The 15,615-nt window shown below is 39.3% G+C and overlaps 1 pseudogene; it reads left to right on the top strand.

Moving 5' to 3' along the window:
- Positions 1-1,148: 1,148 nt before the first annotated feature.
- LOC133739457 (F-box protein At2g17690-like) lies at positions 1,149-6,943 on the top strand (annotated as a pseudogene).
- The last annotated feature ends 8,672 nt before the right edge of the window (positions 6,944-15,615 follow it).

The following is a 15,615-nucleotide window of genomic DNA, read 5'->3' as shown; positions in this document are numbered from 1 at the left end:
TCGTTTTACATAATTGGACCAAATATGGGCTTTCACAGCCAAAAGAGCTATTCTGGGCCTCAATACACACTTGGGCTATTGGTTGATCACATAATTGGGTCCTAACAGAAGCCCAACAAAGAAAGAATCAAGATTGAATCTGACTTTTTTTTTTCTTTTTTCTCATTCACTCTCTTCTTGTATACAGACCCAATAAAAACCAAGGGTCATACGAAATCTCCCTCTAGTGCCGACGTCACCCATCATTGCTAAAATCATCATTTCTCTGATTTCTCTATCTTATTTTTCTTTGCTTAGAAAAATTCAAGCGGTGATGTTTGTGGAATTATGGGGGAATTTTCCAAGTACAAAGAAGAGAAGAAAGAGCAGGGAGAGAGAATGAACGAGATGAGGGTAAAAGAGGAAAACTGATGGAAATATTTAATTGTTTTTTAACAATTAAACAGAAGAAAGTGAGGAGCCACGTGTCAAACAAAGAATTGAGTCTGAGAATTCTCAGACACATCTGCGTGTGTATATAACACTCCCCTAATTTGAATACAGAGAGTAGCCTTTACTGTAATACTGTAGACTGTACAACCACTAAGCAACACTTGAGGAAACCTTTTCTACATGCATGTACATGATTTGATTCTTAAAATCAGGTATGTAGCGGAGCTTACCTGTAGGGTACGTGGTCCTATTCTTACAATATGTTAGTACGTAGATTGTACTCCGATACACTAGCTTGAAACCGCTGCCACCGAGAACTATGTTAGTGCTAGTACGTGATTAACATGGCCTCGAATATAATATAAGATCGATGAGGTACGAGTAATTTATTTGTCAAATGGTATATGTTTCTGTTCACAGTTCTGATTGGAGAGTGAGATTTTAAGTATGAATTTTTCTACATTGTAAGTTTAAATACAATAGTCTAACTAGATTCATTGGAGATACACATTGCATATGTTTGTGATGTTCTTAAGAGAGATTTTGGATTGTTCTAGTACGATAGATTCCTAATTGATTATTAGGAGCATTCGGTAAACAGTGTCCATAATAGGGTTTAATTTGAATACAGAGAGTAGTCTATCACTGTACTACATGCCATATTATATAGTATGCAAGGTAGTCAACAAAACCAGAACCACGAGGGACTCGTTTTGATGGATATCACTGTCGACTGGTCCAATCTTCCAGTCGAACTCTGGCCACTGATCGTAGAAAAGCTCAAGCTCCGCATCGAGTACGTCTCTCCAATTCCGCAGCGTTTGTCATTCATGGCGTTCTTGTTTGCCTCGCTTCCACCCTTCCCTTCCTCCAAAATTCCCTCTCCCATTCTCCGATGGACCCACCTCCTTCCTCGCCCAAAACACCGTCTACCTCCTCCAAACCCCCTCCATGTCATCACTGGCGCCGCCGTCTGGAGGTTGGTTGGTCAAGGTCAAATAGTGCGACAGAATGATTCTTCGAAATCCGATCGCCTCCCGGCGAATCAGGTACTTAAACGATTCATCGTCGTCGTCTCCGAAATGTTTCAATTTGTCGGAGTTTAAAATGATCGAATTATCAATGACTTAAGTTGCTTGGAGGAAAATTGGTCAGTGGAAGGTGCTCTTATTGAAGAGGTTAAATCTTTGTTTTGTTTCTTTTGTTCAGCTCATTGTACTTTTACCCCATGTGATTGTAATCAGGCGGCACACTTTCTAGCAAGGAATGCGCTTATGGTTCCCGACTTTCATGTTTGGGTCAATGACAGCCCTCATTGGCTGTCTTTTATTGTAACCTCTGATGTACGTTAAGTGTTTGTTATCAATGGTAATTCCACATTCTCAAAAAAAAAAAAAAAAAAAAGATCGAATTAGGGAAGTCGTATTTTCTCAGATACATCCATGGCTCTGGTTTTGTTTGTGGTTTAAAGAAAGTGATTTTAATGCCTGCTGAGATTGTTGATTGTGCTATTCTGGTTATCTCTGATAAAGGAAATTTGGGTTTTGTTAAAAGTGGAGATGAGAAACTCACACAGTTTAGTAATGGAGGTTTTGTTTTTGATGATGTTATTGTTTATAAGGGTCAGCCATATGTGGTGGATAGCTTAGGTTGTGTTTTTAGGATTGATGTGTCTTCAGAAGCGATGGTGAAGATTTCGTCGAAAGTGGTTGGTTTTGGTGGGAGGAAGCATTTGGTGGAGTCTTGTGGAGAGCTTTATGTGGTCGATAGGTATTTTGATCAAGAACAAAATAAGCAAGAAGCACTACAAGAGAAAATAGCCAAAGCGAGGAATTTCATTGTGACAACTCAAAATTCGTCGCAAAATCTTGGCAAATACGAGGAAATTTCAGTTGTCACACATGATCCCATCGACGACAACCAATTTGTCGCATAAAGTAGGTATTTGCGAGAAATTGATAGTTGTCGCCCATATGAAATTATGCGATACTCAATTCCTTGCAAAATGTCAATTAGGCGACAATTTCTACCAATTGTCAGTTAATGTTCTTGTGACAACTTCAACTTCCTCGCAAAAGATTAATTAGGGGACGACTTCTAAGGATTGTCGCTTAATGTTTATGTGACAACTAGATTTTTTTGTCACTGAATATTGATTTAGTGACCACTTCTGTGAGTTGTCGATTAATGTTTATGTGACACCCTTAACTTCCTCGCTGAAAATCAATTTGGCGACAACTTGAATAGGTTGTCGCTTAATGTTAATGTGACGATTTGAATTTCTTCACTAAAAATTAATTAGGCGAAGACTTCTACTAGTTGTCAGTTAATGTTTATGTAACAACTTTAATTTTCTCACAAAAGACCAATTAGGCGACGACTTCTATAAGTTGTCGCTTGATGATTATGTGACGATTTGAACTTCCTCGCTGAAAACCAATTAGGTGATGACTTCTACGAGTTGTCGGTTAATGTTTATGTGACAACTTTAATTTTCTCACAAAATGTCAATTAGGCGACAACATCAACGGGTTGTCACTTAATGTTTATGTGACACCTTGAAATTTCTCGCTAAAAATCAATTCGGCGACGACTTCTATCAGTTATTGGTTAAAGTTTATGTGACAACTTTAATTTTCTCGCAAAAGACCAATTAGGCGACGACTTCTACAAATTGCCATGGTACATTTACTTGATTTCCATAGCCTTGTTTGCAGGGCACGTGGCTGTGGTCATGGATGGTAATGTGAGGTTGGGTCATGAGGCATGTAGTGGGCTCAAAGAAATCTTGTTGAGTAATGATCTGTGTTGGAAATGGAGGTTAGGGTTCTGAACGTTTCTGTGCTTTCTTATGATAATTGGTTTTGTTCCAAGGTTGGTTGTTATTAATGATTATGACAATGCATGAGTTTCTATGTTTCAAGATGCATATGAAGGGAGCTCGATTTGGTTATACCCTAGCTAGCCTCCTCCCTTATAATTTATTTGACCTGTGATTATGAAGGTCTCTTTGGGATAGATAATAATATTTCTACTTTTCAGTTAGAGTGAATATGAAATTGTACAATTTCATATTCACTCTAACTTAAACATGTTTATTCTGGAACTTGTGACTTTAGTGATACAATTGGTCAGGGACTATGGAATAAAATGAACGCTTTTGATGCATAACAGTTCACTTTCAGCGCTTTGGCTAGCACCGCAATTGCGTTGATTGTTTCTTGGCCAATTTACCATGTAATTTGGTCTGTTTTCTATTTACTTAATCAATAATTTTTTCAATTTTAGGTAGAAAACTAAGTTAATTGGGATTTGGGATTAGATTGAGCAACTCGCATACTTGCTGTTCTGATACTATGCAGGCATGATGTAGAAGCTATTTGGGCTGCAATAGAGTCTGGTGAATCCTAGGTTGGTAGATGCAATGAAGCTATCATTCAAATTACTTTTCCATCAAGAGAACTTGGTATCATAGTGGAGGTAAGTTTGCACTATTGTTCTTTTTAAGCCAGGTTATCCATTCATTGTAAAGCACTTCTCATTTTATAGAACTGAGTCATTGTTTTGCCTGCAGATGCCACAACCTCTACAAAATCTCTAAAAATGAACTTTTAGCGCGGCAGATGTGTGTGCAAGAGCGAGTAGACAATATTCCAAGATTTGGGGAAGTGATCAGGAGCATGCCAAAAAGATGAGGAGTTCATTGCAACACTTTCCAGCAAATTAACCAACGACCAATAATTTGGTTAGCAGTACGTTGGATTTAGTACACAAGGATCTCTTGACTGTTTTGAATTATTATTGATCTAACTATTTTGAATTGATGTTGATTGTAACTACTTTGGATTAATATATTCTTATTTTGTCGGCTCATCTTTACTATATATTAAATGCTATGAAAATGAATTTTCTTGCTATAGATTAGATTAGAGAATCAAGAACGACAAAAGTAAAAAGTCTTTATAAAATTGTCGTAAAAAGACAAAATTTCTCGCTTAATTAAATATGCGACGACTTTGAATTGTCGCAACCAGTTGTTGTCTAATATATTTTACTGATTGTCAAAAGCAACGAAATTACATGGTTATCGTTTTTTCAATAATGCGACACAATTTGTTTCTTGACGAAATTATAGGAGACAAACAAGAAGTCTCGCATATATTTTTCTACAACAAATTGTTGATACCCAAAAAATCAATATTCATGCCCAATAGTTGTTTGAGGCTCAAATACAAATATAAATGCGCAAAACTACAAACTATGGGCTTTAATAGCTTAAAGCCCATTATGCTAGAAAAGAACTCTTGATCTTGCAATTCACTCTCGATTCTGCCTTATTAAGTGTCATGCCACGCACGTGGACCCAAGCCACAATCATGCTCTTGGGGCTTACAAGATTGGGTGTGGTGTGGTAGGTAACGGAAGTACATGAGGCCCATTCTTGATTTTCGATTGTCGGCGGTTTTGGACTTGGGACCAAAATCCAGGCCCGACAATCTAAATCATTACATGGACATGCAAAGATGAGAGAATCCAAACCCATAAGCTTAAACACAATTATCTACCAATAACATGAACGTCAGTACTTCTTTTACCCCGCTGTAACTCATCCTCCTCAACGTCAAATACAAAGCCTCAATCAAATTTCTTCTTTTATTTATTCTTAGTTCTAGCTTGCTACAAGTTATTCCAGAAGTAACATGCAACTCTTCCCAATGAGATATATCACCTTTTCTGACTTCTTTATTAATTCAACTTAGACTATAACTACAACACCTATTCCCTAGAAGTTTGCTACTCCAATTCCATATTTCACGCAAAATAGTACAACAGATAGCTCCCCCTTAGTCATTTGGTCATTGCCTTGTTCTCCAGATTTGACTTTAACATCATAGTTCTCTTTCAAAGTCCATTAGTTTCATCCGATGAACCTGGATCTTAACCTTACCTCTTCTAGCCTATAAATTAAGGCTTCTGGTTGCTGCAAAGGGAGGGGAGGAGACAATCTCCAAGCAATAGATCATGCAAGCTCCAAGCAATACACCCCACAAGCAAACCTCAAGCAACAATTCAAGCATTCTTAGCCTCCAACCCAAAACCAATTCAAAGCCTTACTTGACCTTTAAACCCATAAGCCATCCCTAAAAATCCGTTCCTTCATTCACTGCAGTAGATGATACGTAGTAAACCTCTCACCGCAACAAAGCTCTCATCTTCTGCAACTCATGTGCTTCCAGCTCCCACGCTACATGCCTTCTTGCAAGCCGTTTTGTATATTTCTAGTTCATCCATCAAAGCTATATGAAGTTTCTACCTCCCAATCACCAAAAGCATGTCACCGCAGCAAGCCAATCTTACCGCAGGGAATAAGGAAAGACGCTACAAAGCTGCTTGAAGCTTTGGACCCAGTACCTGAACTCAGAAGGGGTAAACAGAGGAGATGCAACCTAATCAAGCAATCCTAGCAGCCTCTGTACAAATCCACCCCAACACAAATACATATGTGTCACATATTAATATATGCAATAAAAATGAAACCTCACAATTATTTTTTGCAACAAAAAAAAGTCTTGCATATAAATTTTTGATCAAACATATAAGCCTTGCAGGAGGAATATGCAACGTAAACGAGATCTCGTATATTAGAAATTGTAACAAATATAAAGTCTTGTTTATAGCATTCTGTAACGCACTCACTTGTCTCGCAAGATGTCATACGCGAGGAACGACTTGCGTCACTTATTGAAAATGCAACAAACATCCAATCCCCGCATATTCATATGGAATATGCGACGTAAACGAAGTCTCGTATATTTAAAATAGTAACAAATATAAAGTCTCGCATATAGTTTTTGATAACACATTTGTAAGTGTCACAATTTGTGATATGCGAGCAACCAATTGCGTCGCATACTGGAAAAGCAACAATCGTGTAATTTCGTCGCTTTTGACAATCAGTAAAACACATAAGGCGACAACTGGTTGCAACAAACCAAAGTCGTTGCATTTTCAATTCAACGAGAAATTTAGACTTTTTACGACAACTTTGGGTTGTCGCCGATTACATTTTCTCTTGTAGTGAAGTGACTGGTGTTGAGTTAGATTTTTCTCTTTTTGTTCTTTGGCGTCGTGGAAGACACCAAAGATATCAGTCTCGTGAACTCAAGGTAGTTGATTTTAAGGTTTACAAGTTGGAACTGTTGGATGGAGAGTTGGGCAGATGGGTTGAAGTGAAGAGCTTGGGTGATCGAGCGTTTTTCTTGGCTATGGATTGCTGTTTCTCTGTTTCGGCTCAAGAATTAGCTGGGTGCAAAGGGAATTGCATTTACTTCTCAGATGAAAGCAATGTTAATCTTGCTCTTAGAAAAGGAACTAGACCAGAGAGTTTTATGTTTAACTTAGAGGACTATAGCATTCAGAAGTTGGGATTTTCCCCAGGCGGTTCCCAGATATTTTAATTTGGCCACCTCCAATTGAGCTCGGCTCCACGTGTTCGTATTTTCTGGATTGATGCAAGTATGATTTGTTGTTGTCATAGTGTGAACTTATTTATTCTTATAATTGGTGTCTCCTTAAGTTTTGTCCCTTTTTCGTGTTTATATGGAGGAAGTCAGATGATTTTTTTTAGAGTGGTCAACGACTCAACGTATCTCTTGTGTTATATCTTTGATGAATGTTGTTGTTGATAAGATGATAAATATGTTTCTGATCTGAATCACTCTTAATTTCATATAATTTCAATCACATTGCAGTGACAGCAAATGCAGACTTGCAGACTAAACCTTCAATCTGCACTGCATGTGTTGGCGGACAGGAGATTCTAGCATCAAAAGTATTAATGCTCATACTTAATTCTCTAGAGAAGAAGGCTAAGAAGAATCTGCTACTGCGTATGATTTGAAATTTTATAGATGTAGTAGCATAATGATCATTTGTTAAGGGAATTTCTATAATTTACTGAAGAAATTATTGGAGACGCAATCTCTATACAATCAGTCAAGGAAGAATGCAACACTACAGTTCTTCCATACTTGGAGACAACATAGATCGAACTATCCTTGATAGAAAATAAAGTAGAAAAGAATACTTCAATTCAGGGTTAATTCGATAAACTAGTCATCCCACAATGAGGGTATATATACAAGTACAAAGGAGTAGTCTAACTCTAATAGGAAACAATCTTTCCATAATTACAGGATATCCTAATTAAATAAGATCCTAATTATATACAGATTTACAGCGATTCTACACTCCCCCTCAAGTTGGTGCATAGATGTCTACCATGCCCAACTTGTCAACTGAGCTGTCAAATACCTTCCTGGACACTCCTTTAGTAAGAACATCAGCTAATTGTTCCTCTGAGTTTACAAATGGAAAGCGAATAACCTTTCTGTCAAGATTTTCTTTAATAAAATGACGGTCAACCTCCACATGCTTTGTTCTATCATGCTGAACTGGATTATGTGCAATCTCAATGGCAGCTGTATTATCACAATGCAAATCCATAGGCTTTTTAAGCTTGTAACCCAGGTCTTTCAAGACATTACGAATCCACAACATTTCACAGACTCCATGTGCCATACCTCGGAACTCAGCTTCTGCACTTGATCTGGCAACAACTTTCTGCTTTTTGCTACGCCAAGTGACAAGGTTCCCTCCAACAAAAGTGAAGTACCCAGATGTAGAACGTCTGTCAGTTTTATCACCAGCCCAATCTGCATCTGTGTACCCAACAACTTCCAATTCATCTTTTTTCTGAAACAGTAACCCTTTACCTGGCGCCATCTTCAAGTACTTCAAAATACGAAAGACTGCATCCATATGCTCTTCACTAGGACAATGCATAAATTGACTAACAACACTCACAGCATAAGCAATATCAGGTCTAGTATGTGAAAGATAAATCAACCTTCCTACAAGACGTTGATACCTCCCTTTGTCAGTTGGAACTTGATCAGGATAAATAGCAAGTCTGTGATTCATCTCAATGGGTGTCTCCATTGGTCTACAGTCCAGCATCCCTGTTTCAGCAAGTAAATCAAGGACATACTTCCTTTGTGAAAGCAAAATCCCCTTCTTAGACCTTGCAACTTCAATACCCAGAAAATACTTCAGTTGTCCCAGATCCTTCATTTCAAACTCCTTTGACAGATACTTTTGCAATTCATTCATCTCTTTCAGATCATCCCATGTAACAATCATGTCATCAACATACACAATAAGAGCTGTAATCTTACCATTCTTGCGTTTGATAAACAAGGTATGGTCAGAATTGCTCTGTCTGTACCCAAAGGCTTTCATGGACTTTGAAAATCTTCCAAACCAAGCTCTTGGAGACTGCTTCAGGCCATACAAAGACTTCTTCAATTTACACACCTTGCCAACGTCACTTGGGTAATTCTTAACACCTGGGGGCACATCCATGTATACTTCTTCCTCCAAATTCCCATTAAGAAACACATTCTTCACATCAAACTGGTGCAAGGGCCAATCTTTGTTTGCTGCAAGTGAGATTAGAATCCGGATAGTATTAATCTTTGCCACAGGTGCAAAAGTCTCCTCATAATCAATCCCATAGCGTTGTGTATATCCTTTGGCAACCAACCTCGCCTTGTATCTACTAATAGTTCCATCTGCATTAAGCTTCACAGTAAATACCCAACGACACCCTACAGTCTTCTTTCCAACCGGCATAGGTACTAGCTCCCATGTTGCATTCTTTTGAAGAGCTTCCAATTCTTCATTCATCGCCTTTGTCCATTTTGGATCCGTCAATGCATCCTGCACGTTACTAGGAATAGATACAGTAGATAATTGATCAACAACAAGTGCATGTGACCCAGAAATCCTATGGTTAGACATAAAATTAGCTATAGGGTATTTAGCTTTGGCTTTGATATCTGGTTCATATTGTTTCTTAGGAATTCCCTTGGTAACCCTTTGTGATTTCCTAGGTTCGACACTTTCTAACCCAGAAGATTCATTAAAGTTTAGGGGTACCTGAGGAGGATCATTCTGACCGGGATCTTCAGTTGGTGATGCAGAAGGGGGAATATCTTGTGTGTGAGCTTCAGATACGTCTTGATTTTGATTCAAACTATCCAGAAAAGTCGTCTCTTCTGTCTCGGAGTTCACAACACTCTGTTCGGCAGTTACATTTTCTGTTTCGGAATTCACAACACTCTGTTCGGTAGTCGCATTTTCTGTTTCGGTATTCGCAACACTTCGTTCGGCAGTCGCATTGTCTATTTCGGAATTCACAATGCTCTGTTCGGCAACTGCATTTTCTGTTTCCAAATTTCTACCCTCAAATGTATCCTCCAAATTTTCCAAGTCTTCAAAGACATCAAAATCAATAATAGAACGAGGATTCCCTTCACAACCTCTCTCCCCCTGAAGGGAAGACTGAGAAGCTCCCCCTGAGTAATAAGGCTCGGATTCACGAAAAGCAACATCAAGAGAGACATGTATAGTGCCAGTAAGGGGATCATAACATCGATAACCCTTCTGGAAGTCAGCATAACCAACAAAGATACACTTACGGGCACGGGGATCAAGCTTGCTGCGTTGAGGCTTGGGAATATGAACATAGGCTGTGCAACCAAACACCCGGGGCTCCAAATTAGGCATAGAAGGGATGGTCAAAAGTGTATGAAGCTTCTGATGAGGATTCTGAAACTCAATCACCCGTGAAGGAGTACGGTTGATAAGATATGCTGCTGATTTTACTGCTTCTCCCCAATAGGACCGAGGTACATTCATGCCAAATAAGGAAGCACGAACAACTTCCATCAACGGCCTGTTCTTCCATTCTGCTAAACCATTCTGTTGAGGAGTATAAGAATTGGAGGTTTGATGACGAATTCCATGTGACCGACAAAACTCAATCATAGGGCCATTCACAAACTCTCCACCATTGTCAGACTGAAACACTCTGATGGATTGTTGATACTGAGTTGCCACCATTTTGTGAAATTCGGTAAACATTCCAAATACATCACTCTTATTCTTCAGTAACGACACCCATGTCATGCGAGTGCAATCATCAATAAACGTTACAAAATACCGAGCTCCAGAAAGAGAAGGAATTTTCGCAGGACCCCAGACATCGGAGTGAATATTCATAAAAGGAATAGGACTTTTATTAAGACTTGGTGAATATGAAATACGGTGACTCTTGGCCAGTTCACAGATGTCACAGTGGAAATCCAAATCACTAACAACTGAAAACAATTGAGGTTGCAGCTTCTTAAGATAACGAAATGATAGATGACCTAAACGGCGATGCCATAACCATACAGCTTCCTTCGCATTCTCTACCCCGTTGATCTGATTGGCTTGTCCCAAAAGATGCTTCTGTTTCTTTCCAGTCTCTGTCAGATCCAGATAGTATAATTTCCCCCTTCTAACACCATAACCAAGAATCCGTCGAGTCAGAATGTCCTGAAACACACAGAAAGACGGATAGAAGGTCACAATACATGCAAGAGCTAAAATAACTTGACCAACAGACAGGAGATTATAAGCTAGTGATGGAACAACTAAGACAGATTCAAGGGTTAAGGTATCAGATAAAGCAATAGAACCTTCTCCGGTGACCGGAGTTGGAGTACCATCAGCAGTAGAGACAACGGCTTGAGGGGAACGTCTAAGGTTTTTCACAAGACTTGGGTCATTGGTCATATGGTCAGATGCACCTGTATCAATTATCCATGTACTATTAAAAGTAACCTTACCCTTCATACCTGACTGCGCTACATTAGCAGAGGCATTGTCTAGGTAAACTTTCTATGTAGTAGCAACAGCGGCCTTGCCCAGATTCTTTCGCGGTTTCTTGGTGAAGTCCCACCAATCAGGGTAACCAATCACTTCATAGCACCGCTCCTTGCTATGACCTAATTCCCCACAGATAATGCACCTTTTGTTTGCATATGGATTTGGTTTACCTAGAGGACGGTGTGGAGAAGGTCCTGAGAAGCCTGGAGGACCCTGTTTGCGTTGAGAGCCATAACAGAAAATTCAGTAGTCACCGAATGCCCCATAGCCTGTTTCTCTGATTGCATCATTGAGGAATTCATGATTTTCACAGGATTGGATTTTCAAGTGTTTCAAGATGGATATGAATGTTTTTGAAAAAAAAAGTTTTTTTTTTTTTTTCTTCGAAAAAAGGTAGGGTGATGGTGGTTTGAAATTCAGGATGGTTTGATTTCAACGGTGGTGGTACGCAGCGGTTTGTGGTGTTCTTCGGGATTCAGGATTCAGGATTCAAAGGATGCAGTGCAAGTTCAAAGGATTGAACCTGCTCTGATACCAAGTAGAAAAGAATACTTCAATTCAGGGTTAATTCGATAAATCTATTCATCCCACAATGAGGGTATATATACAAGTACAAAGGAGTAGTCTAACTCTAATAGGAAACAATCTTTCCATAATTACAGGATATCCTAATTAAATAAGATCCTAATTACATACAGATTTACAGCGATTCTACAAATAACATCATCAATAGGTTCATCTTTATTCTTTACCTGATCGAGTATAGAAGACTTTGCAGTACCTAAATTTCCATGGAAGGTCTAAAGTCTAAACGTTCGTGATCCAAAAGGTGAAGGGTAATTGAGGGCCTTGAGGCGGTGCTGGCTTGAATGGAGGAATAGAAGAAGACGGCATGAAATTGCTTGACATGGATTTCTTTCTTAAGGTTAATTAAGGTGCTTTAGGATGTTCTTCATCAATTCGTCTGGGATTTGTCTCTCCACCGTTGTACGTTGTAGGCCTAGGTAAAGAAAACCCTAAATACCTAGTCGATAACAAACCTCGCTCCTATATATGAGAATCAGGAATATAAATAAATTCTAGAAGCCAAGATTTGATAAGACGAGTCCTACCCATATACTCCCTAACAAATTAATGTAAGTAGATAATCCAATTAATTGGGGATCTTGACCAAAAGCCCCAAAATGAGCCAAAGTTATCCCACTTACCCCAGCAACAGATTTTTATTCCCACATACACAATTTAATAGAAAATGACCATTTTGCCCTCAGCCCAATTAAACAATTACAACCATTGCCACTCAACACCAATCTCTCACACATCCCGATCTCTCTCTCCTCTCTCTATGCCCCTCCCTCTCTCCCTACTGACCTCCGGCTCCGGCGCACGACCCAGGCTCTCTCTCCCCTCCGGCGCTGGACCCAGGCCGTCTCCCTTTCCTCCAGACTCGGGCCGCCCACCACAGCTTCGTCACCGGAGGAATCGACCTCGACGACTGGCTGGTCCTAGTCCAGCACCACTTCACCGTCGATCATAGTAACGACCACAACGCCGAATTCAAAGTCGACAATTTCTCCATCGACGACGACGGCGGTTCCACTCCCAAGTCCTCCTCTGCCGTGGCGATTCGTCGAACACCTCGAGCTACAGGTCCACCAGTAGCATCCGGAAACTCGATCTCATCCCACTCCAAAGCGGTGACTGACCTCGGTGGATCGGCTGGTCCAGGTGACGTAGAAGAGGTGAGTGAGTGAGTGACGTCGGTCAACGACGAGAGCTTGGCCTTGGAGTCCTAGGCGTTGGAAACGTCGCACTGGATGTACTCAACGGAGGAGAAGAAGAGGAGCGAAGGAGGAAGATAAGGAGTGGAGAGAGTGAGGGGCTGAGAAAGGCCGGTAGATGAGATGAGGGGAATAGTAGGTGTTTTGAATATTTTGATTTCTGAGCAGCCATCTTTTTTTTCTCCTTTTCTTTTTATTTTTCCTTAATTATCTATTGTATGGACTTGCAACAACTAGTATTAGAGAATCTTTGAAGATTGGAGCCTACTCATCCTGCATATAGTCCATACCTTGACTTGTTTTTTTATGATTGAGCTGCAACCCTCTTGCTTTTTTTATTTTTTTACTTTTTTGGTAAAATAGGGGGCAGAAGGTCAAAAAGGAAAAAAAAAAAAAGGAAAAAACAAGTTTTATTGAGGGACAATAGATATTTTAAATTAATGTAATCTCCTCTTTTTTTTCTTTAATTAAAGTTATATTTGTGTAATTTTAGAAAAATTAGTTCTCATTTCGGTAATCGAAACGTCTATTGGGGGGCAATAGACGTCTATTGGGAGGCAATAGACGTTTTAAAATTGATATAATTTCTTCGTTTTTTTCTTTAATCAAAGTTTTATCTATCAAATTTTAGGAAGATTAGTTCCTATTTCGGCTACCGAAAGTTCTATTGGGGGGCAATAGACGTCTATTGAGGGGCAATACATGGCTGATAGTCGTCTATTGGGGAGCAATAGACGTCTATTAGGGGGCAATAGACTATCGGGGCAATAGACGTCTATTGGGGGGCAATAGGAGGCAATAGAGGTCTATTGGGGGGCAATAGATGTCTATTGGGGGCCAAAAAACCTTTCCGGTGAGATTTTCAACAAATTCCGGTGACCGGAATCCGGCGGCCGGTGATCGGAATCCGGCGAAAGTTGGCCGGAATCCGGCGGTCGGTGACCGGAATCCGGCGACCGGTGACCGGATTCCGGCGACCGGTGACGGGCTCCGGCGAAGTCTCCTATGGTTTCTCTCTCTTCTATTTTCTCTCTCTCTCTAAGTAAATAAGGGTGAGGGGTAAAATGGTATTAAAAAAAAATTAAAAACAAAAAAAAAATCTTAATGGGGTATTAGGGAAGACTCCCTTAGAGTGTATTGGGTAAGAGGGAATTAAAAAAACTCAATGGGGTTAGTGGGAAAAAAATCCCTAGAAATGGGGTAAATGGACAAAAACCCTTAAATTAATCGGAGCCATATATCATGTTTTACTCCCAGCTGTGTATGTGTGTGTGTCTATATATGTATTTATATTCTAATTACATTATGTGAAGAGAATCAAATCTGTGAGCTAAGCAAATCCTAACCCATTACCTACTTTCTTCACTGCTTGAGCTGACCCCGAACATGCATAGCTTTTGTTTATGCCCATATTTTGACCTTCGCATCCACAATCACCGCACTCCAATCGAATTATTGGGATCATATTGAAGTGCATGCATGAATACTAAATGCGACGCCTGAGGAAACCTTTCCTACCTGTACATGATGAAATCAGGATACTGTCACTAGTCCTGTTCTAGAGTATGTAGATAGTAGATTGTATTCCGATATGCTAGCTTAATTGGAACAGCTGCCACCAGATATGCTAATCTTAGTACTAATTTACTAGTACGTGATTAACATGGCCTCGAATATAATATAATTAAGACCGATGAGGTAGGAATAATTTACTAGTACATTTTTAGCATGGCCTCCAAGATAAGATAAGACGGATGAGGTAGGAATAATTTATTCGTCGAATGGTATTTCTCTTCACACTGAAGATTGGAGAGTGATCAGATTTTTAAGTTTGAATTGTTTTACATTTTAGGTTTAAGTAACTTCTACTACAGTAGTCTGACTAGGTTTATTGGAGATATACATTGCATATGCGTGTGATGTTTTCTAAAAGAGATTTTGGATTCGTCTTAAGTTGGAGTGTTGGACGGGTTTGAAAGTATAACGATATATTAGTAGTGGATTATGAAGTGTTTGGAGAAAGAATGACAAAGTAGGACTTAATTGCGTAAAGTCACTTTACCAATATGCGCTCCTATGCTTGATGTACTAAGATGTAGGCAAACTGTGTAATTTAATCTACACTTTTCCTATTTTTGATATGGTGTACATATAAGTCAATATGCCGTGTAATGATGTAATTTAATGTACATTGTTTATATGTGTCATAATCTCATAAGAAAATGTCTTGAGTGAGGCTGTCGTGCCATGTGGTACAATACGTCCACCAATCAAAATCTTTCATTTATAATTTCATGCTCATATTGTCCAATATGTCCCATAAAATTTCAAAAAGGGACTCCACTCACTTCCTGATTGGCCGACCTCACCACATACGTTGCACAATAACTGTACTGAAGAGTTGCTCATGCTATAAATAAATTCGTCTAATCTAATTGATAGAGGAATGAAATCTGATATTCACAATTTGAACACTAGAAAAGATTCTATATCTGCAAGTATTAAAAGGTAAGGATCGACCTCTATATTAATGCATGGATGGATACTGGTATAAATCCAGTACAAAGATTATGAGCAAAAGCATCACACTTTTTGGATTGCAGATGAACTGATATGGATGAACCTC

Source organism: Rosa rugosa, chromosome 1 (genome assembly GCF_958449725.1).
Source record: "Rosa rugosa chromosome 1, drRosRugo1.1, whole genome shotgun sequence".
Lineage (NCBI taxonomy): Eukaryota > Viridiplantae > Streptophyta > Magnoliopsida > Rosales > Rosaceae > Rosa > Rosa rugosa.
The sequence above is the reverse complement of the archived record's forward strand: the minus strand, read 5'-3'. Positions and strand labels throughout refer to the sequence as shown.